This window comes from Ictidomys tridecemlineatus, chromosome 6, assembly GCF_052094955.1.
Source record: "Ictidomys tridecemlineatus isolate mIctTri1 chromosome 6, mIctTri1.hap1, whole genome shotgun sequence".
NCBI lineage: Eukaryota > Metazoa > Chordata > Mammalia > Rodentia > Sciuridae > Ictidomys > Ictidomys tridecemlineatus.
In genome coordinates this window covers 75,794,872-75,822,056 of record NC_135482.1, presented here as the reverse complement: position 1 = coordinate 75,822,056, position 27,185 = coordinate 75,794,872, and positions in this window count along the sequence as shown.

Sequence of the window (27,185 nt, the reverse complement as noted above, 5' to 3'; positions counted from 1 at the left end):
GATGTCTCCGAAACGGAATCTTGAAACATCCCATTGTGTTTTAGTTAAGAGTTTTCATTTCATTTGTTACAGTGGTATATTCTTTATCAGATCTTCTCTGGATTTGTAGCAAGTCTCTATTCCCCCCTTCCTCCCTCACTTCCTCCATCCCTCCCTCCCTCTTTTCCTCCCTCCCTCCTTCCCTCCCTCTCTCCTTCCATCCCTTTTTAAAGCTGGGTATTGAACCCCCCCCCCTTCTTGAGTGGTGCCAATGAATGATGGCATCTGATTATCATTTTTGCCTCTTCTGATTCTGGTGTCATCTGCTAACCGACTGTATAAAAAATAATAATGATAGAAAATACATACACAACAGTATGTAAAAGGCACTGTTCAAAGTTATTTCCTCATATCGATTCTTTTAATCTTTAAAACATAGGTACTTCTCTTAGACAGTGGGTACTTTTGTCATCCTTTCCATTTTACAGATGAACAAACCGTGTCACATCAAAGTTACTTGCCAAGGTCAGTCGTAATTAGCAAATCCTGGACTTTAATGGAGGCATTTTGGTTGCAGAATGTTGCTGCTTGTCCATGACTGTACTGTTCCCCCAAATGGATGAAAGATGGGAGCAGAGGAGAAAAGGGTGTGCAATATACATTGCTTATAGAAAGGACACTGATGTCTTTTCGATTGTGCTATGTAGGAAGACAGGATGGCAATTCAAACATTGGAAGAGTGAAACTTATTTTCTGTTTTAGTGTAGCAAATTACCTGATCAGATACAGAGGTTTGGGATCACATGACTGAATAAATCACTTAATCTGTATTTCATTACTGAAATTTTCTGATTTAAATGACCATTGGGGTTGTTTGGGGACATTGAAGGTGAAAGTGGTTTGAAAAATAGGATCTATCACAGAAAAAGCATTTGACAAGTACAGCATCCCTTTATGTTCAAAACATTAGAAAAACTAGGGATAACAGGAACTTACCTCGACATTGTAAAAGCTATCTATGCTAAGCCTCAGGCTAGCATCATTCTGAACGGAGAAAAATTGAAGGCATTCCCTCTAAAATCTGGAAAAAGACAGGGATGCCCTCTATCACCACTTCTATTCAATAAAGTTCTCGAAACACTGGCCAGAGCAATTAGACAGACAAAAGAAATTAAAGGCATAAAAATAGAAAAAGAAGAACTTAAATTATCACTATTTTCGGATGATATGATTCTATACTTAGAAGACCCAAAAGGGTCTACAAAAAAACTACTAGAACTAATAAATGAATTCAGCAAAGTGGCAGGATATAAAATCAACACACATAAATCAAAGGCATTTCTGTATATCAGCGACAAAACTTCTGAAACGGAAATGAGGAAAAACACTCCATTCACGATATCCTCAAAAAAAATAAAATACTTGGGAATCAACCTAACAAAAGAGGTGAAAGATTTATACAATAAAAACTACAGAACCCTAAAAAGAGAAGTAGAAGAAGATATTAGAAGATGGAAAAATATACCCTGTTCATGGATAGGCAGAACTAACATCATCAAAATGGTGATATTACCAAAAGTTCTCTATGGGTGTAATGCAATGCCAATCAAAATCCCAATGGCATTTCTTGTAGAAATAGATAAAGCAATCATGAAATTCATATAGAAAAATAAAAGACCCAGAATAGTAAAAGCAATTCTAAGCAGGAAGTGTGAATCATGCGGTATAGCGATACCAGATTTCAAACTATATTACAGAGCAATAGTAAAAAAAAACAGCATGGTACTGGTACCAAAACAGGCGGGTGGACCAATGGTACAGAATAGAGGGAACAGAGACTAATCCACAAAGTTACAACTATCTTATATTTGATAAAGGGGCTAAAAGCATGCAATGGATGAAGGATAGCATCTTCAACAAATGATGTTGGGAAAACTGGAAATCCATATGCAACAAAATGAAACAGAATCCCCTTCTCTCGCCATGCACAAAAGTTAATTCAAAATGGATCAAGGAGCTTGATATCAAATCAGAGACTCTGTGTCTGATAGAAGAAAAAGTTGGCTCTGATCTACATATTGTGGGGTCGGGCTCCAAATTCCTCAATAGGACACCCATAGCACAAGAGTTAATATCTAGAATCAACAAATGGGACTTATTCAAACTAAAAAGTTTTTTTTTCTCAGCAAAAGAAACAATAAGAGAGGTAAATAGGGAGCCTACATCATGGGAACAAATCTTTACTCCTCACACTTCAGATAGAGCCCTAATATCCAGAGTATACAAAGAACTCAAAAAATTAGACAATAAGATAACAAATAACCCAATCAACAAATGGGCCAAGGACCTGAACAGACACTTCTCAGAGGAGGATATACAATCAATCAACAAGTACATGAAAAAATGCTCACCATCTCTAGCAGTCAGAGAAATGCAAATCAAAACCACCCTAAGATACCATCTCACTCCAGTAAGATTGGCAGCCATTATGAAGTCAAACAAACAATAACAAGTGCTGGCGAGGATGTGGGGAAAAGGGTACTCTTGTACATTGCTGGCGGGACTGTAAATTGGTGTGGCCAATTTGGAAAGCAGTATGGAGATTCCTGGAAAAGCTGGGAATGGAACCACCATTTGACCCAGCTATTGCCCTTTTCAGACTATTCCCTGAAGACCTTAAAAGAACATACTACAGGGATACTGCCACATCGATGTTCATAGCAGCACAATTCACAATAGCTAGACTGTGGAACCAACCCAGATGCCCTTCAATAGATGAATGGATTAAAAAATGTGGCATTTATACCCCATGGAGTATTACGAAGCACTTAAAAATGACAAAATCATGGAATTTGCAGGGAAATGGATGGCACTAGAGCAGATTATGCTTAGTGTAGCTAGCCAATCCCTAAAAAACAAATACCAAATGTCTTCTTTGATATAATGAGAGAAACTAAGAACAGAGCAGGGAGGAAGAGCAGGAAGAAAAGATTAACATTAAACAGAAACATGAAGTGGGAGGGAAAGTGAGAGAAAAGGGAAATTGCATGGAAATGGAGGGAGACCCTCATTGTTATACAAAATTACATATAAGAGGTTGTGAGGGGAATGGGAAAATAAACAAGGAGAGAAATGAATTATAGTAGATGGGGTAGAGAGAGAAGATGGGAGGGGAGGGGAGGGGGGATAGTAGGGGATAGGAAAGGTAGCAGAATACAACAGTTACTAATAGGGCATTGTGTAAAATTGTGGATGTGTAACCGACGTGATTCTGCAATCTGCATTTGGGGTAAAATTGGGAGTTCATAACCCACTTCAATCTAATGTATGAAATATGATATGTCAAGAGCTTTGTAATGTTGTGAACAACCAATAAAAAAAAAGAAAAATAGGATCTATGTACAATATGGGAAATTGATTTAATATTAAAAAATCTCACGATTAATGGGTTGTTCTTGCAGCTCAAATCTGTTTTATTGGTATCTTTGTTTATGAGAGGTAGAAAATAAAGATATTTAACTCATAAGGTCAATGAAAGTATACATCTGTAGATATTTTTAGGTACTTTATTTCTTCTCCTTTCTGTAATTCAAACTTATTTTATTTCAGTGGTGATGTTATTATATCAGGTGTACACATTGAAAAAACAGTCTGTACTTTGTGTTTTTACTTCTTCATCTTAAATCATGCTTAAACTAATTAGTGTCTGGGTCTCTTCCCACTAGATGCTGTTACTGTTCTTACCAGTCGCCAATATTCTCCTAATTGTCAGTTTCTACAGGTGTATTTCAGAAACTCTTTACCCACTGGCAACGGGGTTAAAGTTTCCTTGCTAATACAAATATGGGGCTCACTATTGTTTGGCCATTGTTCGATTATATGTGTCATTTCTCTCATTAAATTCTGAGCAAGAGTCATTACTGCCCCACCCCCCCCATCCTCACTGAATTCCTGGAACACTTTGGACAGTTGCTAAATATAGATAAGTGAGTAGTGAGCAGTAGGAGGTAAATCATGTATCTGTTTCCTATTCATAATCCATTTGCCTAGTATCACTGAATGGTCCCCATAAAGCATAGGTAGCCTGCTATAAGCAGGATCTTTACCCGGTAAAAATGAGGTATACAGAAATAAGCCAAGAAAAAACAGAGACGGTTTAGTAGAGCATCAGTTCAAATCAATTTTATCTTGTGTCAAGTTAAAATTATGCTCAACCAAGAAACCACAAATGCCTCTCCCCACATCTGTCACTCCCTCTCTTTGTATTGATTTATGAGTGTAGCTTAGAGAGCTGTTGCTAGGGGACAGATTTTCTCAGGTTTCTGTTGAAGAGATATTCACAAAGAAGCCATGCAATTTGCAAGGAAAAAAAAATGCAGAGTCTTTTTCCTTTATCAAAAACAGCATATCACCAAAACTATACATGACAGTTCAGTTGTGTTTTAATCCCAATGAAGGGGAATAGACCCTAAAAGTAATTTGAATTTAGGGCTCAGGACAATATGAGGAGCATCCTCGAAATTTCTGTGATTTTCTAAATTACTCATTCAGGTAAATAATTATTGGGGTCCATTCTGAACAGGAAGGGAGTGGTTAATAAGACCTCTCCTAAAGGAGTTTATAGTCTGTTCATAGAGAATAACTCACTATTTTTATTGGCCAGTATCAGCCAAAATAATGGGAATTTCATTTCCATGCTATTATGTTAGTCAGTTTTATTTTTCTTGCTAAGACAAAATAACTGAGAAAATGCTTAAAGAAGGAAAAATTTATCTTTCTTTATGATTTTATAGGTTTTAGTCCATGGTCATCTGGCCCCATTGATTCTGGGCCAGTAATGAGGAGGAACATCATGGCAGAGGGCATTGTATGTTGAGAGCCACAGTTTAGTCGGAATGATGCCTGGCATTTTGCCAGAGGGAGTGATTGAAAGGTGACCCTGCTCAGGGGGATTAGGGCAGATCCTGCTGGAAATAGGGCGGCTCTGGGATTAGGGCGGATCCTACTGCCTCAGGCGCCTGCTACTTTGGAGTTTCCATTGAATTCTGGGGGGGGGGTTCCAGGAGAATTGGCACACGGAGCCCAGTGGAGGGAACTCTGGTGAGAGTTCGGGAATAAAGAGTTGCTGTTTGAACCTACAAGGCTTTGAGGCGGCTCGGTTATTTTGTGCCCAGACAGACTGCGGCAGTGGTAGAGCAAAGTGGCTCACCTCATGAAGTGGGGAGAGGGAGGGAAGGAGGGAGAAGGTAGGTAGGTAGGTGGAAAGAGAGAGAGAGAGAGACAGAGACAGAAAGACAGGTGGACAGACACAGACAGATAGGCCACGGACAAGATACACCCTTCTATGGTATGCTCCCAGTGACCTACTTCCTCCAACTACACCCTACTTCCTATAGTTTCCTCCACCTTCCAATAATGCATCAGATTATGAATCCATTGTTAAGGTTAGAGCCTAGGAACCAATTACCTTCTTGAAAGCCCCACCTCTGAATACTGCTGCACTGGGGACCAAGCCTTCAACTCACGAGCCTTTGTAGGACATACCAGATCCAAACCATAATAGTCACTAATACAATGTGGATTGTCCTGTGATAGAGACAGCAGGGGATAGTGAGATATCTTGGAAGAGGGGTTGTGGCTAAAGAAAGAATTCTGGAGATGTCTGAGTTAAGCTTCAGACAATGTGCATGAATAAGAGAGCAAAGAAGTGGAGAAGGTTGACATCCACATTCTAGACTGAGGATGAAGAGGGACCCTGGTCTCAAAGTGAGAGATAAGAGAGTATGTATAGGACACTTTGCCCACCATTTAATGTTGTGGTATGAAGCATGAGGCAGGGAGGGAGAAAAGGAGAACCTGGAAAGAGCAGCAAGAGTCAGACCATCTTTGTCTCTTTTCTGTTGCTCTCAACACAACATCATGGACTGAATAAATTATGAAGAAAAGTTAGCTGGGTATGTGTTGAGGGCCACGGCCAGTCGGGATGACATAGCATTTTGCCTGAAGGGAGTGGTTGAGAGGTGCCAGCGAGCCATTGAGATGATAATGGTTATGTTAAGCTGTGTATTCAATTGTATATAGACCTTTACTGTCTGGCAATAGGGCGGCTCTTGCTGCCTCCTTGAGTTCTCAGGGATCCCAGAGGGGAGGCCGGAGCCGGGGGAGAGCTGGGAGACTTCCTGGGGAGTGTGCATGGAGTGCTGGTGGAGTTCCGGGCAATAAAGTTCCCTGTTTGAACATACAAGTGCTTTTGTGGCAGCTCGGTGATTTGTGCCCAGCCAGACTTTGTGGCAGATTACAGGTGGAACATGCTTGTAATCTCAGCAACTCTGAAGGCTGAGGTAGGAGGATTGCAAGTTGGAGGGCAGCCTTAGCAATTTAGCAAGGCCTTAAGCAACCTAGTGAGAACTTGTCTCAAAATAAATAAAAAGGGCTGGGGACTTAGCTCAGCGGTAAAGTGCCCTTGGATTCAGTCCTCAGTACCAAAAACAAACAAAAAAACCCAGAAAAGAAGTTTATTTATTTTGGCACATTGGCTCATGGTTCTGGTCCAAAGTCAAGGAACCACATCTGGTGATGACCTTCTTGCTGACAGGGTCCTAAGGTAGTGCAGGGCATCATATGTTGAGAGATGGGGGTACACAGGAGACCTAGCTGGTTTGCTTTTATTGTAGACCTACTCTTCAGATAACCTACTAGCCTACTGATCCATTACATAAATGGGTCAATCCATTCATGAGGGAAGAACCCTAATCCCTCTTCAGGTTTCTTCCCATACAATTTCTTAACATTACTTTATGGGTATTAACAATTCAACGAGCTTTGGTGAGGACAAATCATATTCTAACCTCAGTCACCGAGGGGCTTTTATTCCATGCTGTGTTGGCCCCCCAAATTTACATCATTCTAGTCTTCTCTGGCTGGGACCCACATCTATCTATCTTTCCCTCCCTCCCTCCCTCTCTCTCTCTCTTTATTTCTTTCATATTCTGAATGCATTCCCTTGTCCTTAAAACAATGGGTAGATAGAAATGCACTGACATAAGAACAGAGGCCTACATTTCAGTCTTCAGCAGTTGATCAGTTGACTGTCTTAAATATAATAATCTCAGTTTTTCCACTTGTGAAAATAAAGCTTTTAATGGTATTTTGAGAATGATTTGTTCCATATGAATAAAACAATTGAATTCCTATAATTTGGAACAAAATTCCAAATTAGTAGTTGCTTACAGTGTCCATTATTATTTGTATCCTAAACCATAGTTGTTTCTACAATTTTATGTATTCAAGGGTTCTTTCAGGAAACTGTTAGACCAGGACGCAAGAAAAGACCACTGACTCCAATTAAAATCAAATTAAAGCAAGTTTATTATTCCGACCGGCCGGGCTGCCTTTCCCTCCCAAAACGGGCGGGAACAAAACAGCAGCCCCACCTTTCCTACAGCCCAGCTTTATAGCCCAGAAAGTTACACAAAGGGGGGTTACAGATAACAGAACTCTGACAAGCATCACACTAATGGTAGTTTACATTTTTTTGCTGGCCCCAACATCAGAATTTATGAGGACCATTAGAGCCTCAGAGAGGGTCGTTGTCTGGCCAGGGAAGGCCAATATTTATGAGGTGTCACTAAAGTTTCAGAGAGGGCTGCTATCTGGTCAGAGAGCCAGGCATGGGTGAGTTCAAGGCATGGGCAGGCATTCCAAGCAGGTTCAGAATTTGCAGTAATTTATAGTAAAGCCGAAATTAGCTTTTCATGGCTTTGTGGCGAGATGCCCAATTTTAATAAAAGATCAGGTTGGGTCTATCAAAACAAAAAAAGCAAAGATGAAATATCAAATATTTCTATTACGAGTTTAACATTATACATATGTATGTACATATGTATATATTTAGCATATAAATGTGAACTTACATTTAGCAATCTATACATGTATACAATACTCACATGCACATATGATAAAGAAAATACAAAAGTAAACATTTAGAGATTTCACAAAATATTTACAAATAAAAAATAAATTTGAAAAAATAGGAAAATAGTCACATTAAATATAATACAAATCAATTAAAATAAAGAATACTTTCCATGCTACAATAATACCTTGTGATCCTAACCTTGTCATTAAATGAGCAATATTTATGACTGTACCTAACACTTTCAGCACTAACACAGGGCTTCCATTATGTTAGGAGCTCAAAAATATTTCTTTATGAATGTTGGGGAGAGATTCCAGTCTTCTTCTCTGTTCTAAAGCATCTTTCCTTTGCTGACTGTCTGTTTCACATTACACTTTACTGTCAAATTCTTTAGATGATTGTGTGATAAAGTAGTTGGGCAAATGTGGAAATATCTTAGGTATTTATTCACTTTAAAAGTGAGTGTAGTTGGAACTGGAGCAACTTTGTTGTTAAAAAACAAAACAAAACAAAAAGGTGGAGCCTTACAAAGAGATGAGGTGAAATCAATCTGCTGTCCATGCCTTTGCAGCCTGAAGACTTTCTGTCTTTCTCTTTTCTCTCATCTCACAGCGTGGCAGCCAGGACTGTCCACTGTATTGTGGCATTGTGTCTATTCTGGAAAAGCACACTCCTGACAGGTAGTCATGTAATATCTATTGCTGAGATTTTCAGAACAGGTTGCAGCTTCTAAAAATGCTCAGAATATTGCATAGAAAACAAGACATTTTTCACACATAATTAATATGCAGTTTTTGTCTTTCATATAATTAGATTGGAATTCCTCCTCTTATAGATGCAATCAACTCTTAAGCTGCATGATTCTGTTTGCTGTCTGCCTCTATATCTCCAGGCCTGAGGAATTTCTTCAGAGATAGTGCTCTAAAAATATTTGTTGAATGAATGAACAAATGTGAGACCAATAGGTATTATAGAAGTCTCAAGGCAGAAAGTCAGAAAAAGCTATTCAAATGAAGAGAAATCATTTCTTGATGATAAGTATCTGTTGTGGTCTGGATGAGGTGTCCCCGCAACCCACCCTCCTCAAAAAAACAAAACAAAACAAAACAAAAACCAAAAAAAAAAAAAAAACCCTCCTGAGCTAATGCAGGAGTATTCAGAGATGAAATGATTGGACCATGAGAGTGTAAGGGTCCAGCGGAGCGTCGGAGGAAGAGACCACACAAGAGACTGACTTCATGCAATTGGCAAAGGGGATTTATTAATTCAGCATGCTGAGGTTCCAGGCTCACTCAGGAAGATAGAGCAGCCCAGAGCCCCGAGCAGAGGTCAAGCAGAGCTTAAGTACACTTTTTGGAGAGGGCGGGGGGGGGGGGGCTTTGCACACATCAGAACAAATCATCATGAGGCGCAGGAAAATTGAACAACAACTCTGAGGCATGATTAGTACATTCATTGGTGGGAACAGTCTGGGAAGGGGTGATTGGTCACTCCTAAGCGGGGTACACATTTAAACTGATTGGTTTTGGGGCCTGGATGCCTACGTGCCGGGCTACTCAGAGCCCTTAGCTATTAAACAACCAGGGAATCAATGGAAATATTTACTGGGCAGTTCCAGTATTGTCCTAACAGCTACAGAGATTACAGGTTCTGGGGGTAGCAGAGGAATTTTAACAATACCTAGTCTTTTACTTTTTAGCCCAAGCCTTGCAATTTAGAAACTTTACAGTGCCCGGTCTTTTACACTTTAACTCAGGCTTTGCAGCTTAGAATCAGCTTAGAAATTTTACCTTTACAAGAGCTGGAACCTAGTCAGTCCCTGCTTGTTTGAATGGACTGAGTGGGTAATAACTGTAGGCAGGTGGGGTGTGCCTGGAGGAGGTACTCTGGAAGGGTTCATCTTCCCTTGGAAACCTTCCCCTTTTTCTTTTTGTTTCCCAGCCACCAAAGGGTAAGCAATGCTTGCTGTCATGATGTGCTGCCTCACCTTAGGCCAGAACAATGGACCCATCTGACCATGGCCTAAACCTCTGAAACTGTGAGACAAAAGAAAATTGCCTCCTCTGAGTTTTTTCAGGTAGTTTGGTCACATAAGGAAAAGCTAATGATATTTTAAAGTGGGTATCGGCAGAATTTGTTAAAAGCAGAGGAAATATGCCCCTCATCTTTGACCAGATTTAAGTCTGCCATTTCAAGCACTGATAGCTAGGGATGTAGAAATAGTGTTTGAAATCATCCTCCTCCACACATGAACTTGGACTTGAGTTGGAAATATTGTAAATTGTCTGCAATCAGTATTAAAAGTCCTTGTACAATCAAGTGCCCCTTCCGGACTGGCATGGGACCAGAATAACAAGAAAGAGAAAAAATTAGCTAACAATTCAAAATTTATGTGAAAAGGAAATTTTGGTAAGATGGGTTAGACACATTTTCCTTCATTACATCTGATGAAGAGTTTCTGATTCCTGAAGCAAGAAAGATTTGAAAAGCAACAGAAAGATCCCATTAGGTACTCCTAAGGTCTGCTGTATATGTTTATATAGGATATAAAACCATGTACAATTCTCATTTCATAGTGTAGTTTCTATTGTTGTCAACTGATACCTTCATTGCCTTTATAGACATTTATAAAAATATAAAAAAATCGGATGCAACCATTATTTTAGAAAGATGGTCTCCAAATAATTATTTTATTTGTGTGCCCAGAATAGCCAGAGGGAATATATGGTGTCTTTTCCAGTTTCAGGGGTTAACAATACGGTTTTCTATTTGGATGTGCATGTTCCAATCAGGGATCAGATGAACCTGCACTGGACCCATTAACATTTATTTATTTACTTATTTTAATTTTTTAAATTAGTTATGTATGAAAGTAGAATGCATTTATGCACTTTGATATATCATACATAGATGGGATATAATTTAACATTTTTCTGAGTGTACATGTTGCAGAATCATTTTGGTCATGCAGTCACATATATACATACAATAAAAATGTCTGTTTCATTCTACTATCTCTCCTATTGCCATATTCCCTTCCCTCCCATCACTTCCCTCTACCTAATCTAAGGTAATGCTATTCTTCCCTAGTGCCCTCTGCCCTATTATGAATTAGCATGTGCATATTAGAGAAAACACTTGGCCTTTAGTTTAGTGGGATTGACTTATTTTGCTTAGCATGATATTCTCTAATTCCAACCATTTACTAGTAAATGCCATAATTTCACTCTTCTTTAAAGCTAAGTAATATTCCATTGAGTATATATACCACATTTTCTCTATCCATTCATCTATTGAGGCATACCTAGGTTGGGTCCATAGTCTAGCTATTAGGAATTGAGCTGCTATAAACACTGATGTGGATGCATCACTATACTATGCTGATTTTAAGTCCTTTGGTATAAATCAATGAGTGGGATAGCTGGGTCAAATGGTGGCTCCATTCCCAGCTTTCTGAGGAATCTCTATACTGCTTTCCATAATGGTTACACCAATTTGCAGTCCCACTAGCCATGTATGAGTGTACCTTTTTCATCACATCCTTGCTAACATTTATTGTTGCCTGTATTCTTGAAGATTGCCATTCTGAGGGGAGTGAGATTTATTTTGTCTGGTTTTCATATCAGAATTTGCCAGGCTAGGCATAGTTGTTTAGATGGCAGTAATGCTAATATTAAAAGTCACTATTTTTATTAGTCACTATGGGGAGCCCTTTCAGATATAACATAAAGTACCTCATTCTCTTAAGAGCCTTGCAATACTAGTAGTAATATTAGCAAGATATACAGTATGTAATATGTGTCAAACATTTGTTCCTGTCTTTATGTTTGTTAGCTCATTCACTTCTTGGAGTAGATGTAAGGAGGGATATTATCCCCCCATCTTTTTTTTTTTTTGTAGCACTGGGGATCAAACTCAGGTGTGTTCTACCACTGAGCTACATCCTCTTTTTATTTTTCATTTTGAAATAGAGGCTGAAGCTGGTCTCAAACTTGCCAACCTCCTGTTTCAGCCTCCCAAGATGCTGGGATTACATGCAAGAGCCACCATACCTAGCTTGTTTATTCTGCCCATTTTATAGGTGGGAAACTGAACTACTCACACATGGATAATAAACATCAGAGCCAGGATTTAAGTCCAGGCCTTTGGGTTCTATAGTCCAAAATTCTAGCCATAAATATTTCTCTCATAATCTATAAGGCAGTTCTTGTTCAAGAATTGCCTTGTTTTATTGATTCCTAAATCTTTTCCAGCTGATATTTTCAGATATCAAGATGAGCCAATCTGTTTATGTTTCAGGTTCTCCAGGAAATCTGTTTGCTTACAATTTTGTCTCAGAGTTTGTCAAATGAGTGCAAAACTTTTGGCCAAAATATAAAATCAGAGCTGTTTTAAGATTTATAAATGTTATTCTATGTGAGTTGAAATCAAGTACAAGTTCTGTTTTGAACTAGAGTATTTCCAACAGCTCAAATACTGGATTTCTGAGACACAAGTCAATGGGTTGATTCTGATTGGAGAAATCTCCAAGTCTGTATAATTTCTTATCATGAATTTACCTGTTTTCAATACAATACAATTTAAGTTCATCAGCTTTTCTTTGTCAGCTTCTTTGTATGTTCAAAATGGAAGTGATGGTTACTTACCTTTAAAATACATTTTGAAGACAGTAGGTCTCAATATTTTATTTTCCTGAAAAAATTGGATTTTGCTCATGCATGTTTGGTATCTCATTTCCTTCCTCCTCATCTTGTTTTATGAATGTATTGCTTAAAAAGAAAATAAGTATCCATGTAACACATTGACGTGTGGTGTCCCCATGAATAGTCACATGCCAGTGAAAATCTGCTTTTACAGTTTCATTTTTGTGGCTCACACTTATGTTTTGCTAGCCCTGGGGTCTTTTCTCTCACTGATGAGCTTTTCTCTCTTTAATGAGCTGCCTCAGCTATTTGCCTTTGTAGCCTTGCATATACCGTATTCTCAGGATATAGAATATTACTTTTATTACCAATACATATAATCTGTTTTCACAGAAGTCCTACAACTCATTCAAGAGTTCATCTGGAGAATACCTATCTGAGGTAGGTACAAAATAAGTAGAAGATGTCTTTAGGAATATTAGAGTCTTACTGGGTGAGACAAAATGTTTAAATAAAAACAACTCGAGAAGATTTGTTGTTTTCCCGTTCTGGGAGTTCTCTTCCAGCAGATGCTCATAATACTTCTGTAATTTAGTTAGATCTCTGCTCCAGGATCATCCTCACAGAACTGTGTTTTGATCTACCCTATCTGTAATGCTATCCACACTCTTCCCCCACTTACCTCGCTTTTTCCTTTAGCAGTTCTTATCATCGGCTGGTTTGATAATTGTCTGCTGGCTGTCTGCACCTAGTTATAACTCTAGGGATCAGGAATTTTGTTTGGCTTACCATTCTGTCCTTATCAGTTTCATTGGAGGTACACAGCAGATATTTCATTTGTTGAATGAAGATTATAATGAGTGTCAAATCTTAGGTTGTTTTAGGTAGGAAAAGAAGTGAGAGGTTGATGTGAATTAAGCATATTTTCACTTTTCTAATAGGTATGCAGTCTAATCAGGGACATTACGTTATGTTGATCCCTCTAAAAAGTTTGGCTCAAAAGTGAAACACTTTCCATAGCATTGTAACGGTGAGAACTTATCGCAAGGACACACATAGATGCAAGCAGTATAGAGGCCAGGGAGGGTTGGTGGTGGTGGTGGAAAATGTACATTGGATAGGCAACCATATCCTACTAGTGATATTGAACCTTGGAAAGAAGAGTGTGCACCTTGCCACGGTCATCCCTGTTATAGGTTGCCCCTCTCTGCCTCCAAATTTCTGAGAAGACCATCTTTTGCTACGTCAAACAAACTCAACTCCTGCTCAGGAGGAGTCTTCACCTATTGCCTCCCAGGACTTTGGATTGCTCCCATGTCTTTATTTGATGTGGGTCTGGGAAGCTACCTCTCCTTGAGGCTGGTTTTTTTTTTTTTTTTTGGTACATATCAGGAGAAATGGAGTTTGAGGCTCAAAGAGTTATAGACTTACTCAACTAAAATCAGTAGATAAAAGCCAATACACCTTCTGGTTCTGTCTATGTACTTTCCCCAGAGCCACAGGTTCAATAGGCAGATGGTCTGCCTTCTATATTTTTATTGATGAAAGTTATTGATTTTGTTACACATCCTGTGGGGCACTAACTTTTCAGTTTATGGTATTATATATTTCCATGCCTTGTGTTATTTCCTATGTTAAGCTATTTATCACCTATTTCAGATTATTGTTGTGCCAGAATTGTAATGTTTATTATTAGTTAACTTTGCCTCACTATAATAAAATATCTGACACAGACTTCTTATGGATTATTAATTCTTAATTATTGTTTAAAATTCTGTCATGGAGAGAGATTTTCTCCTCTGTCATTCTGTTCATTCCCTTTGGCACAATAAAGTTGGTACAAGAAAGACAAATGTGGGGCTGGGGTTGTGGCTCAGCGGTAGAGCACTTGCCTCACACATGTGAGGCACTGGATTCAATTCTCAGCACCACAAAAAAATAAATAAACAAAATAAAGTTTTTTTAAAAAATCTGTCTTAAAAAAAAGAGACCAGTGTGTGCTGATAAAAGTTGGCAAATTCTCTGAAACTACCCTTTACAAAATGACTTACTGGCACTGGGTTGTTTTATTATATGACTCCACGTTTGAGTTAAAATAATTAATATCTTCTTTTAAGGCAGTTGGAATAAAAATCTTATTTGTCAATTCAAAAGTAAAAACATTCTTTTAAGATAAAACACACACAAATTTATTTATTTCATGTTTCATTTTGACAAGGAGAAAAATAAAAGCTAGTCTTTGAGAGTATCGGATTCTTCTCCTTTCACCAAGTGACATGGATCATGAAGGTGGCCTTTATCAAGTCTTGCCTGTGGTGGCTGGTGGAGTGAGCATGGAGGAAGGCAGTTGTACCTGATTCTCAATATCGTGTGGCCATAAGGATATCCCCTGAGATGTATGGCACCCCTTCTGATCCTTGCCATCAGTCTATGAAGATTGTCCTAGAGTCATCCTTTTTTTCCGTCTGCCTGATTTCATCAGGAATCTGGTCCTTTCTACTTCATCAGTGTCACATTCAAGGCCGTGGGAATCTGCAGGTCTGTCCAGGTTCCCATTCACTCAGCTGTGACTCTGTGGTCTTCCCTCCAAGGGCTTTTTCCTATAAGAGTATGGAGGATCTCTCCCACGGAAACTTACAGACACCTAAGGGCATTCTCCTCATCTACCCTCTCCCTCATGGCTCAGGGGAAACTTTTCTTCTTTCAAATGGCTTTTCTCTGCCCAATAGTTGTCTCCAAAACCTTTTACATATATATTAGTTGTATTTGGACATAATACTTCATTTATTTGTTTTTTATGTGGTGCTGAGGATCGAACCCAGTGCCTCATGCATGCTAGGCGAGCACTCTACCGCTGAGCCACAACCCTAGCCCCTCCAAAAAATATTTTTTTAATCTTATTTTTTTTTGGTAGGGTTCTTTTTTTTTTTTTTTGTCTTTTTTGGAACTGGGGGTCAAACCCAGGGCTTTGCGAATGCAAGGCAGACGCTTAGCCACTGAGTTACATCCCAGCCCCAAAAACTTTTTAAAAAGTTAAAATGTTTAACTGTTTCTGTTCTCACAAGGGGTATACTTTTGAGAGAAAAATTCCCAGAGAGCCTCACTAGCTACTTGCTGCACCAGGATAAAGTACACCTAGACGGTTGGAAGTAGGCAAAGCCCAAGAGGAGGAAAAGAATGAGGGAAAAATCAATTAAGTAAACCACATTGTCTTGCCACAATTACATAAAGGTGCTTCATTTTATGTTTATTTCTCATATTTCCCTTTCCGCCCATAAAGCTCCTTATTCGGATCATTTCCTGCATTTCCCTGTCAGCTTCCTTTCATTTGCCTGTTCTGATTCTGCATATGAAACTCATTCTTGACAATGAAGAGAGAAAGAAAACTGCTGGACAGGTTGTTGTCTGGCTAATTTGGCTTCAAGATTTATGACATATAAGTGAAATTGGTTATATTTTTTGGGGGTGACTAAGGATATTTTAAAAATCTTTTAAGATCTGGCTTTTAGCTTTGTTCTTGCTGGTTGGCCTGAGGATTACTAAATCAGAGCAACAATTTCCTAATAGCCATTAAGTCAGATTATTAGAGTCATAAAATGATGACCATATTTGGCTCCCTAGATAGATCTGTCAAAATATATTGAGCCTTCTACAGCTTGGCAAAGTAGCAATATCTACCGGGTCTTTTAACAACAAACCTATTTCCACATGAATTGTTGATAGTTACTGAGAAACAACAATTGTGCTAAATATCTTTCCCTAAGTGGCAAAATACAAATCTCAATTTCTGTTTCACAAATAAAATAACCAACAATTCTGCTAAGTGAAGAGGAGTTTTGAATCCATAGATTTTTTTTTTCCTTTTAAATAAACCAAAGTAGGAAGAATGATACAGATTTTCTTTGCAAATAAACAGAAAAAAATGCCATAAAAACCCTGCTGGTTTCTAAAACATGCTTCTTTATACATCAAACGCTCATCAGTCATTCTTTCTGTTTATGTTTTCCAGATCAGTTGTCAACAGCATTTATAACTCTGTGAATATGTTTTAAAGGAGTTAAGAAATATTTTTATGTTCTGTTTCAGTGCTTTTTAAGATAGCAGGTTCTATGAAAATACACAATATTTTTTGGATTCCATGAGCCGGATGGTGGTGCTGATCACCTTTTTCTAGGGTGAAAAGGTAGGAAAAATAACAGGGAGAATCAAGAGTATAAAACTCTTAGAAAGGCTTAATGGGACTCTATTGAGACCAAACTATTGGCTTGGGGCTTCTGGAAAGATAAGTATATGGCATTTGGACAGACTTTTCTCTTGATCTAGTGATGTAGAAAAGTTAGTGGAATATTTGTATTTCTAGGTATATATTTGAGCACAGGCACCTGTGCTCAACCCCTCAAAAATGTGGGTAAAATAGCTTTAATAATCATAAATGCAAAAAATCTGTTTTTGTTTTTGTTTTTGTTTTTTTTTTACTAAAAAGCCTAGTAAAAGTAGGAACTCATAAAGGAGAGTAGAGCTAGGTGTGGTGGCACCTATCTGTTATCCTAGCGGCTCTGCAATCCTAGCAGTTCAGAAGACTGAGGCAGGAGGATTGTGAGTTCAATGCCAGCCTCAGCAATTTAGTAACTCCCTCGGCAACTCAGTAAAATATTGTTTCTAAATAAAATATAAAAAAGTGCTGGGAATTAGCTCAGTGGTTAAGCACTTCTGGGTTCAATTCCCAGTACAGAGAGAGAGAGAGAGAGAGAGAGAGAGAGAGAGAGAGAGAGAGAGAGGCGCACAATGGCTTGTTCTTCCCAGGAAGACTATTGCCTGACTTTGTTCAGGCTTCACTCACTGCCTGAAATATGAGATAAAAGCTGGGGTCAGCCATACTGATGAGAGTAATGGAAAAGATTCCTCTCAAGTACCTGAGGTTCCATGGATCACATCCTCAATATTAGGATGAACTGTAAATAAGCCAAATATCTGTTGCCTTTATTTTGCAAAGAAAAGTTCCTGCCTTGAATTTGGTGCCAAGTAAAAGCACCAAGTCAGAAAATGAAAACCCCTGAGAATGTGGTACAAGCCTCATGTTTTCAGCCTCAGCTTACACGTCCTTTGTAGTCTAAATAACCTCAGTCTGAGGGATGACATTTGAGTTACCCTAGACAGTATGTGGTGGATAAAAGGAAGTTTGATAATGTAAGGTTCCACAAGCAAAATCTAAGAAACATGGACAATGCAAGTTCTAAAGCAAGCATGGAGATGTGGAAAAGAATGAAAAAGTAAATATGTTTATTTGAATTCCAGAAAGACATGAGAATAGACAAGCAATATCTAAAAACATAAAGGCACAATTCATGAAAGAAATAATAAGTAAAAGTTCCTACTCTGGAGAAGGCAATATTAAGAGAATAAGAAAACAAGCCACAGATCGGGAGAAGATAGTAGCAAAAAACTTAGCCAATGAAGGACTTATCCAAAATATAAAGAGAACTCTTGAAACTCAATCATAAGAAAACAAACAACTCATTTTAAAAATAGGCAAAAGACTCAAATAGACACTCACCAAAGATGATACATTGATGAGGCCAATAATATACAAAAAGATTCTCGACAACATATTTCAAAGGAAATACAAATTAAAACAACAACAAGATGTCACCACAGACTTATTAGGATGATAAAAATCCAAAACACTGGAAGCACCAAGGGCTATCATAGATGTGGAGCTACAGGAACTCTCATTCATTGCTGATGGGAATGCAAAATGGTGCAGTCACTTCAGAAGAGGGTTTGAGTTTCTTACAAAGCCAAACATTATTCATAAGAATTAACAATCACTCTCCTTGGTAATTACCCCAATATGTTGAAAGTAATGTCCAGACAAAAACCTGTGCATTTTATTCATAATAAAGTAGCTTTTCTCGTAATTTCTAAAAGTTGGAAGCAAACACAACAGCCTTTAGTTATTGAAAGGATAAAAGAGAATTTGGGGGGCAGTAAAACACTGTACCGTAATAATGATTGCATGTCATTATACATTTTTAAATATCCATAGAATACATAATACCAAGAGTGAATCTTAATATTATTTATTTATTTATTATTCTAATTTGTTATATATGACTGCAGAATGTACTACATTTCATATTACACTAATTTTTCATATCTGTGGTTGTACACAAAGTATATTCACACCATTCATGTCTTCATACATGTACTTAGAGTAATGGTATCTATCTCATTCCACCATCTTTTCTACCACCATGGCTCTCCCCTCTTTCCCTCCCACCCCTTTGTCCTATCTAGAGTTAATTTAATCCTCCCATGCTCCTCCCAAAAAACCCATTATGAATCAGCATCCTTATATTAGAGAAAACATTTGATGTTTGGTTTTTGGGACTGGCTAGCTTGATTTAGCATTTTATTCACCAACTCCATTAAATTACCTGCAAATGCCAATATTTTATTCTCTTTGATTGCTAAGTAATATTCCATTGTGTATATATACCACATTTTTCTTTATCCATTCATCTGTTGAAGGGCATCTAGGTTAGTTACATAGTTCAGTTATTGTGAATTGTGCTGCTATAAACATAGATGTGGCTGTGTCCCTGTAGTATGTTGTTTTTAAGTCCTTTGGGTATAGACTGAGGAGTGGGATAACTGGGTCAAATGGTGGTTCCATTTCCAGTTTTCCAAGGAATCTCCATACTGCTCTCCACATTGTTTGCACCAGCAATGTATGAGTGTGCCTTTCCCCCACATCCTCGCCAACAACTACTCTAAGGTTTCATCTCACTCTAGTTAGAATGGCTCCTAATAGTTGCCATTCTAACTAGAGTGAGATGAAACCTTAGAGTAGTTTTGATTTACATCTCTCTAATTGCTAGAGTTGTTGAACGTTTTTTCATATATTTGTTGATCAATTGTATTTCTTCTTCTGAGAAGTGTCTGTTCAGTTCCTTGGTCCAGATTTAAGATTTATTGATTGGGTTATTTGTGTTTTTGGTGTTAAGATTTTTAGTTCTTTATATGTCCTAAAGATTAGTGTTCTATCTGATGTGCCTGTGGTAAAAATTTGCTCCCAAAATGTAGGCTGCCTATTCACCTCACTGATAGTTTCTTTTGCTGAGATGAAGCTTTTTAGTTTGACACCATCCCATTTATTGATTCTTGATTTTAATTCTTATGCTATAGGAGTCTAATTAAAGAAGTTGAGGCCAATCTGACCTGATGGAGATTGGTCCTACTTTTTCTTCTAATAGATACATTGTCTCTGTTTTATTTCCTAGGTCTTTGATCCACTTTGAGTTTTGTGCCTGGTGAGAGAGAGAGATTTAATTTCATTTTTCTGCATATGGATTTCCAATTTTCTCAGCATCATTTGTTGAAGATGCTATCTTTCCTCCAATGTACGTTCTTGGCACCTTAGCCAAATATATGATAACTGTAATTATGTGGGTTAGTCTCTGTGTCCTCTATTCTGTACCATAGGTCTACAAGTCTATTTTGGTGCCAATACCATGTTGTTTTTGTTGCTAATGCTCTGTAGTATTATTTAAGATCTGGTATAGTGATGCCATCTGCTTCACTCTTCCTGCTGAGGATTGCTTTAGCTATTCTGGGTCTCTTATTTTTCCAGATGAATTTCATGATTGTTTTTTCTATTTCTATGAGGAATGTCATTGGGATTTTAATTGGAATTTCATTAAATCTATATAGTGCTACATAGTGCTATATAATCTATATAGTCACTTTGACAATATTAATTCTGTGTGTCCAAGAACAAGGTAGATCTTTCCATCTTCTAAGGTCTTCTTTGACTTCTTTCTTTAACATTCTGAAGTTTTCATTGTAGAGGTCTTTCACCTCTTTTGTTGATTCCTGAGGGTGTTTTTTTTTTTTGAAGCTATTGTAAATGGGGTAGTTTTTATCCTTTTCCTTTCAGAGGATTTGTCACTGATGTACAGACATGTCTTTGATTTATGGGTGTTGGTTTTATATTCTGCTACTTTGCTGAATTCATTTTCTAGTTCTAAAAGTTTTCTGGTGGAATTCATTGGGTCTTCTAGGTATAGAATCATATTGTCAGCAAATAGTGTTAATTTGAGTTCTTCTTTTTCCTAATTTCTTTCATCTGTCTAATTACTCTGGCCTGTGTTTCAAGAACTATGTTAAATAGAAGTGGTGAAAGAGGGCATCCTTGTCTTGTTTCAGTTTTTAGGGGAAATGCTTTCAATTTTCCTCCATTTAGAATGATGTTGGCCTGAGGCTTGGCGTATATAGCCTTTATGATGTTGAGATATGTTCCTGTTATCTCTGTTTTGAACATGAAGTGGTGCTGTTTTTTTGTTGAATGCTTTTTCTGCATCTATTGAGATGATCATATGGTTCTTATCTTAAGTCTATTTATGTGATAAATTACATTTATTGATTTTCATAGGTTGAACCATCCTTGCATCCCTGGGATGAAACCCACTTGATCGTGGTGCACTATATTTTTGATATGTTTTTATATTTGATTTGGCAGAATTTTATTGAGAATTTTTGCATCTATGTTCATTAGAGATATTGGTCTGAAGTTTTCTTTTGTTGATGTGTCTTTACCTGGTTTTGAAATCAGGGTGATATTGACCTCTAGAATGAGTTTGGAAGTGTTCCCTCTTTTTCTATTTCATGAAATAATTTTGAGGAGTATTTGTGGTAGTTTTTCTTTAAAGGTCTTTAGAACTCAGCTATGTATCCATGTGGTCCTGGACTTTTTTTTTGTTCTGTTTAAATCATGTATATCTTCCTGGTTCAGTTTGGACAAATCATGTGACTCTAAAAATTTGTGGATGCCTTTGTTATTTTCTATTTTATTGGAGTACAAATTTTCAAAATAATTTCTAATTATCTTTTGTATTTCTGTAGTGTCTGTTATGATATTTCCTTTTTCATCACAGATGTTAGTAATTTGAGTTTTCTCTCTCCTTTTCTTCATTAGCATTGCTGAAGGTTTATCAATTTTATTTATTTTTTTAAAGAACCAACTTTTTGTTTTGTCAATTTTTTCAATTGTTTCTTTTATTTCAATTTCATTGATTTCAACTCTAATTTTAATTATTTCCTGTCTTCTACTGCTTTTGGTGTTGATTTGCTCTTCTTTTTCTAAGGCTTTGAGATGTAATGTTAGGTCATTTATTTGTTGATTTTTTCTTCTTTGAAGGAATGAACTCCATGCAATAAACTTTTGTGTTAGTACTGCCTTTATAGTGTCCCAGAGATTTTGATATGTTGTATCAGTGTTCTCACTTATCTATAAGAACTTTTCAATCTCTGCTTTGATGTCTTTTGCAATGCATTGTTCATTCAATAGCTCATTATTTATTCTCCAAATGTGGGAATAGCTTTTATTTTTTATTTTATCATTGATTTCTAATTTCATTCCATTATTTTTTTGTTTTGTCAATTTTTAAAATTGTTTCTTTTGTTTCAATTTCATTGATTTCAGCTCTAATTTTAATTTTTTCTTGCCTTCTACTGCTTTTGCTGTTGATTTATTCTTCTTTTTCTAGGGCTTGGAGATGTAAAGTGAGGTCATTTATTTGTTGACTTTTTCTTCTTTTAAGGAATGAACTCCATGCAATGAATTTTCCTCTTAGAACTGCTTTCTTAGTGTCCCAGAGATTTCAATATGTTGTGTCTATGTTCTCATTTACCTATAAGAATTTTTTAATCTCCTGTTTGATGTCTTCTGCAATCCATTGTTCATTCAGTAGCATATTGTTTAGTCTCCAGGTTTTGGAGTAATTTTTATTTTTTATTTTGTCATTGATTTCCAATTTCATTCCATTATGACCTGATAAAATACATTGTAGTATCTCTATTTTTTTTGTATTTGCTAAGAGTGGCATAGTATATGGTCTATTTTAGAGAAGGATCCATGTGCTGCTGAAAAGAAAGTGTATCTGCTTGATGCAGGTTGAAATATTCTCTCTATATATCAGTTAAATCTAAATTATTGATTGTATTATTAAGTTCTATAGATTCTTTATTCAATTTTTATTTTGAAGATCTATCCAGTGGTGAGAGGTGTGTTAAGGTCATCCAAGATTATTGTGTTGTGATCAATTTGACTCTTGCACTTGAGAAGAATTTGTTTGATGAACATAGCTGCATCATTGTTTGGGGCATATATATTTATGATTGTTACATCTTGTTGGTGTATGGCTCCCTTGAGCAGTATGTAATATCCATCTTTATCCCTTTTGGTTAACTTTGGCTTGAAGTCTACTTCATTTGACATGAGGATGGAAACCCCTGCTTTCTTCCGCAATCCATGTGAGTGGTTTGATTTGTCCCAACCTTTCATCTTCAGACTGTGTATGTCTTTTCCTATCAGATGAGTCTCCTGGAAGCAGAATATTGTTGAGCCTTTTTAAAAAAAATCCAATTTTCTAGTCTATGTCTTTTGATTTGTGAGTTTAAGCCATTAACATTCAGGGTTACTATTGAGGCATGGTTTGTATTACCAGCCATATTTGTTTATTTTTGTTATTTAACTTGACTTGATTTTCTTCTTTAATTAGTTTTTCCTTTAGAGTACTACCTCCCTCTGCTGTTTTTCATTGTTGTTTTTGTTTCCTCTTCATGGAATATTTTTCCAAGGATGTTTTGTAGTGTTGGTTTTCTAGCTATAATTTCTTTAATTTTTGTTTATCATGGAGGTTTTCATTTCATCTTTAAATCTAAACCTTAATTTTTCTGGATACAAGATTCTTTGTTGGCACCCATTTTCTTTCAGTGCTTGATATATGTTGTTCCAGGATCTTCTAGCTCTCAGGGTCTGTGTTGGAAAATCTGCCATTATCCTAATTGGTTTTCCCCTATATGTAATGCGATTCCTTTCTCTTGTGGCTTTTAAAATTCTCTCCTTATTCTGTATGTTGGATATTTTCATTATAATGTGAATTGGTGTGGATCTGTTGTGATTTTGTACATTTGGTGTCCTGTAGGCTTCTTGAATTTGAATTTCCAATTCATTTTTCATGTTTGGAAAATTTTCTGATATTAATTGAATAGATTTTTCATTCCTTTGGTTTGAACCTCTGTGCCTTCCTCTATCCCAATAACTCTTAAATTTGTTTTTATAATGCTATCCCATACTTCTTGAATGTTCTGCTCATGGTTTCTTATCATTATTACTCTGTGGTCTATGTTCTTTTCAAGATTATATATTTTGTCTTCATTGTCTCATGTCCTATCTTCCAAGTGATCTACAGTCTACTCTGTTGGTGATGCTTTCATTTGAGCTTTTAATTTGTTTTATTATTTTTTTAATTTGAAGGATTTCTGTTTTTGTTTTTTTTAGAACCTCTATCTCACTGTTGAGGTGATCTTTTGCTTCCTGTATATGTTTATGTAGCTCTTTGTTGATGGTGATCTTTCATTGCCTGTATTTGCTCTCTTATATCTTCTGTTAGTTCACAGAACATTTTAACCATGTACATCCTAAACTCCTTTTCTGTAATTTATTCTGCTGTGGCTGCCAATGATTCTAATAATGTGTTTGGGGCACTTTCTTCTCTTGTCTTTTCATGTTGCTCCTGTGTCTTCCTTTCCAATTCTGTGAGTCTTGTTATTGTTTTTACCCTATAGGTTTATAGTGCCCTTGTAGGGTTCCAAGACCTCTTCTTTGTGGGGAAGGACAATGTTAACAGATCCCAGTGTCAATTATATACTACCTACGAACAATTTGTTATTATTAAGATGTTTACAGTTTAGTCTCGATGTACAGAAATGTTGGATTCAATTATCATCTAAAATATAATCAGTAGTTTTGTAAAAAGGTTTATAGTTTCTGACAGTGGACAATAAACTGGATTGGGGCTTAGGACGATAAGCTGAGGAGGGAGGATGTGAGGATATAGAGTTAATATATCTTAGGAAGTATGAAGGAGAAATCTAGTGAAGAAGGTTAGTAGCAAGAGAATAGACAGGAAGTAATTTAGGGTAGGCAAGTATGTGGGATGACAGTAGGGTACATAAAACAAACACACTATGAATTTGGAAAAATACAGGATGTTAAAACAGTAAAATTTGAAGGGGCAAAGAAATATGACAGAAGAAAAAGGAAAAGTAAAAAAAAAGGGCATATACAACATCTCTATACTATATTATTCAGATGACTCAGTCCTCAAAGTCCTATTTCATGCAAAGTTCTTGGTTTCACATATGTTGGGGATATGAGGGCTGGAGGATGGAGGGGTATAAGAGAAAAAACAAACAAACAAACAAACAAACAAAAAACCAGGGTTGTAGCTAGCTTTAGAGATCCAAATCTTTACTGCTTCTCTTCTCATCCAGTAGGTGGCATCGTCTGTTGTAAGCTGGTGTCTCTGCCCTCTGGATGGTGGAGGTAACCAGGGTGAAAAGACTGGTCCTGGCACAGTGTCCCTGGATGTGGGGGGTGGCACCCACCAGTCCCTGCCAAAAGACTGCACTTCACAGGTCTCTTTTTGGGACCACTTGCTCCCAAAAAATGACATGAGTGCCTGGTACTATTTCCCTCTCTTACCTGGAGATTTCTCAGTTCCTGGTCTCTCCCTCTCCCTAGCAGTTCCCAATTGAGGAAACTCTCACCCAGGGCAGCTCCTGGTCACACTGCACAACTATTTTGGGCAATTACTGTGTTGGATTACCGCCACTGGGGAGGGGGAAGGTTGGAAACCTGGTAACTGGCTGCTGGAGATCTGATCTGGAAACTGCCCCCAGATAAATGGTGAGACTGTTGAGTCAAGATGGTGGCAGCCTGCGGTCAGCATTGGGTTTTCTAGTGAGGTGGGGGGAGCCATGTGATTGCGTTGTGCTGTGGGTAGATAGCAGCTGAGTGACTTGTGTGGGAGCAGAGCAAAGTCTTAGCAATCTGCAGATGTGTTGATAGGTGATTCTGCTGAGGTGCTCACAGAGTCTTGTGTGGGCTAGAACTTCTGGCTTTTGGTCCTTATCCAATGTCGGAATCTTGTGTGGGGTCACAGTGCTTGTGATTTCTGCAGATAGCAGCTGGATAGGGGTCCTCTAACACTCTCAGAGATCAGTACTCTGACTAAGTGAGATCTGCAAGCACAGCTTCCAGGGGCTCGGGCAGCTCACTCCCTTCCTGCCGCCATGTTTCCTCATTCATTCATTCCTTCATTCCATTATGATCTGATAGAGTGCAGGGCAGTATCTCTACATTTTTTTTTTGTATTTGCTAAGAGTTGCTTTGTGGCATAATATATGGTCTATTTTAGAGAAGGATCCATGTGTTGCTGAAAAGAAAGTGTATTCGCTTGATGATGAATGAAAAATTCTATTTATGTCAGTTAAGTCAAAGTTAATGATTTTTTTCTTGAGTTTGAAAATTTCTTTGTTCAGCTTTTGTTTGGAAGACCTATACAGTGGTGAGCTGTATTAAAATCACCCAGAATTATTGTGTTGTGGTCTGTTTGATTCTTGAACTCAACAAGAGTTTGTTTGATGAACATAGATGCTCCATTGTTTGGGGTATATATATTTATAATTGTTACGTATTGTTGATATATGGTTCTCTGAGCAGTATGAAATGTCCTTCTTTCCCCTTTGATTAACTTTGACTTGAAGTCTACTTTATTTGATATGAGGATGGAAACCCCTGCTTGCTTCTGCAGTCCATGTAAGTGGTATAATTTTTCCCAACCCTTCACTGTCAGTCTGTGGATATCTTTTCCTATGATATGAGTCTCTTGGAGGCAGCATATTGTTGGGTCTTTTTAATTAAATCCAGTCTGCCCATCTATGTCTTTTGATTGGCGAGTTTAGGCCATTAACATTAAGGGTTATTATTGAGACATAATTTGTATTTCCAGCCATTCTTGTTTATTTTTGGTATTTAATTGATTTGGTTTCTCCTTTGTTTTTCCTTTAATGTAATACCTCCCTTTGCTGATTTTCATTTTTTTTGTTTGTTTGTTTCCTCTTTTGGGAAAAGGTATAACAGCAGCCACACCCCAAAAGAAAAAACTCCAACATGGTGCTTGAGGAGTTTCTCTTCCTGCTTTTCCCTTTCCCCGCTGGCGCGAAAAGTTCCCACAGGCGTGAAAAGTTCCCGCAGGCGCCAACTCTCCCACGGGCGCCAATATTTCAAATCTAGCTGGCGGGGAACCTTAGCCCCAATAAGAACTAATTTTGTGGGCTCTGGAACTGACATCTGGGAGAACTTAACAATAAACAGGTGACCCATCATTTATCTAAGCCTTGCCACCTCTCCTTAGATCTATATAAGCCCACAGCCTTTTGCAATAAAGCAGAACTTTCTCCGGTGATTTGTCTTGCGCACTTCTTCGTTCATCCTCTTCTTGGAATATTTTTCCAAGGATGTTCTGTAGTGTAGGCTTTTTAGCTGTAAGTCCTTTTAACTTTTGTTTATCATGGAAGGTTTTTATTTATCATCAAATCTAAAGCTGAATTTTGCTGGATATAAGATTCTTGGTTGGCATCTATTTTCTTTCAGAGCTTGGTATATGTTTTTCTAGGATCTTTTAACTTTCAGGGTCTGCTTTGAAAAATCTGCAGATATCCTAATTGTTTTCTCCCTATATCTGACTCCATTCTCTTGTGGATTTTAATATTCTCTCCTTATTCTGTATGCTAGA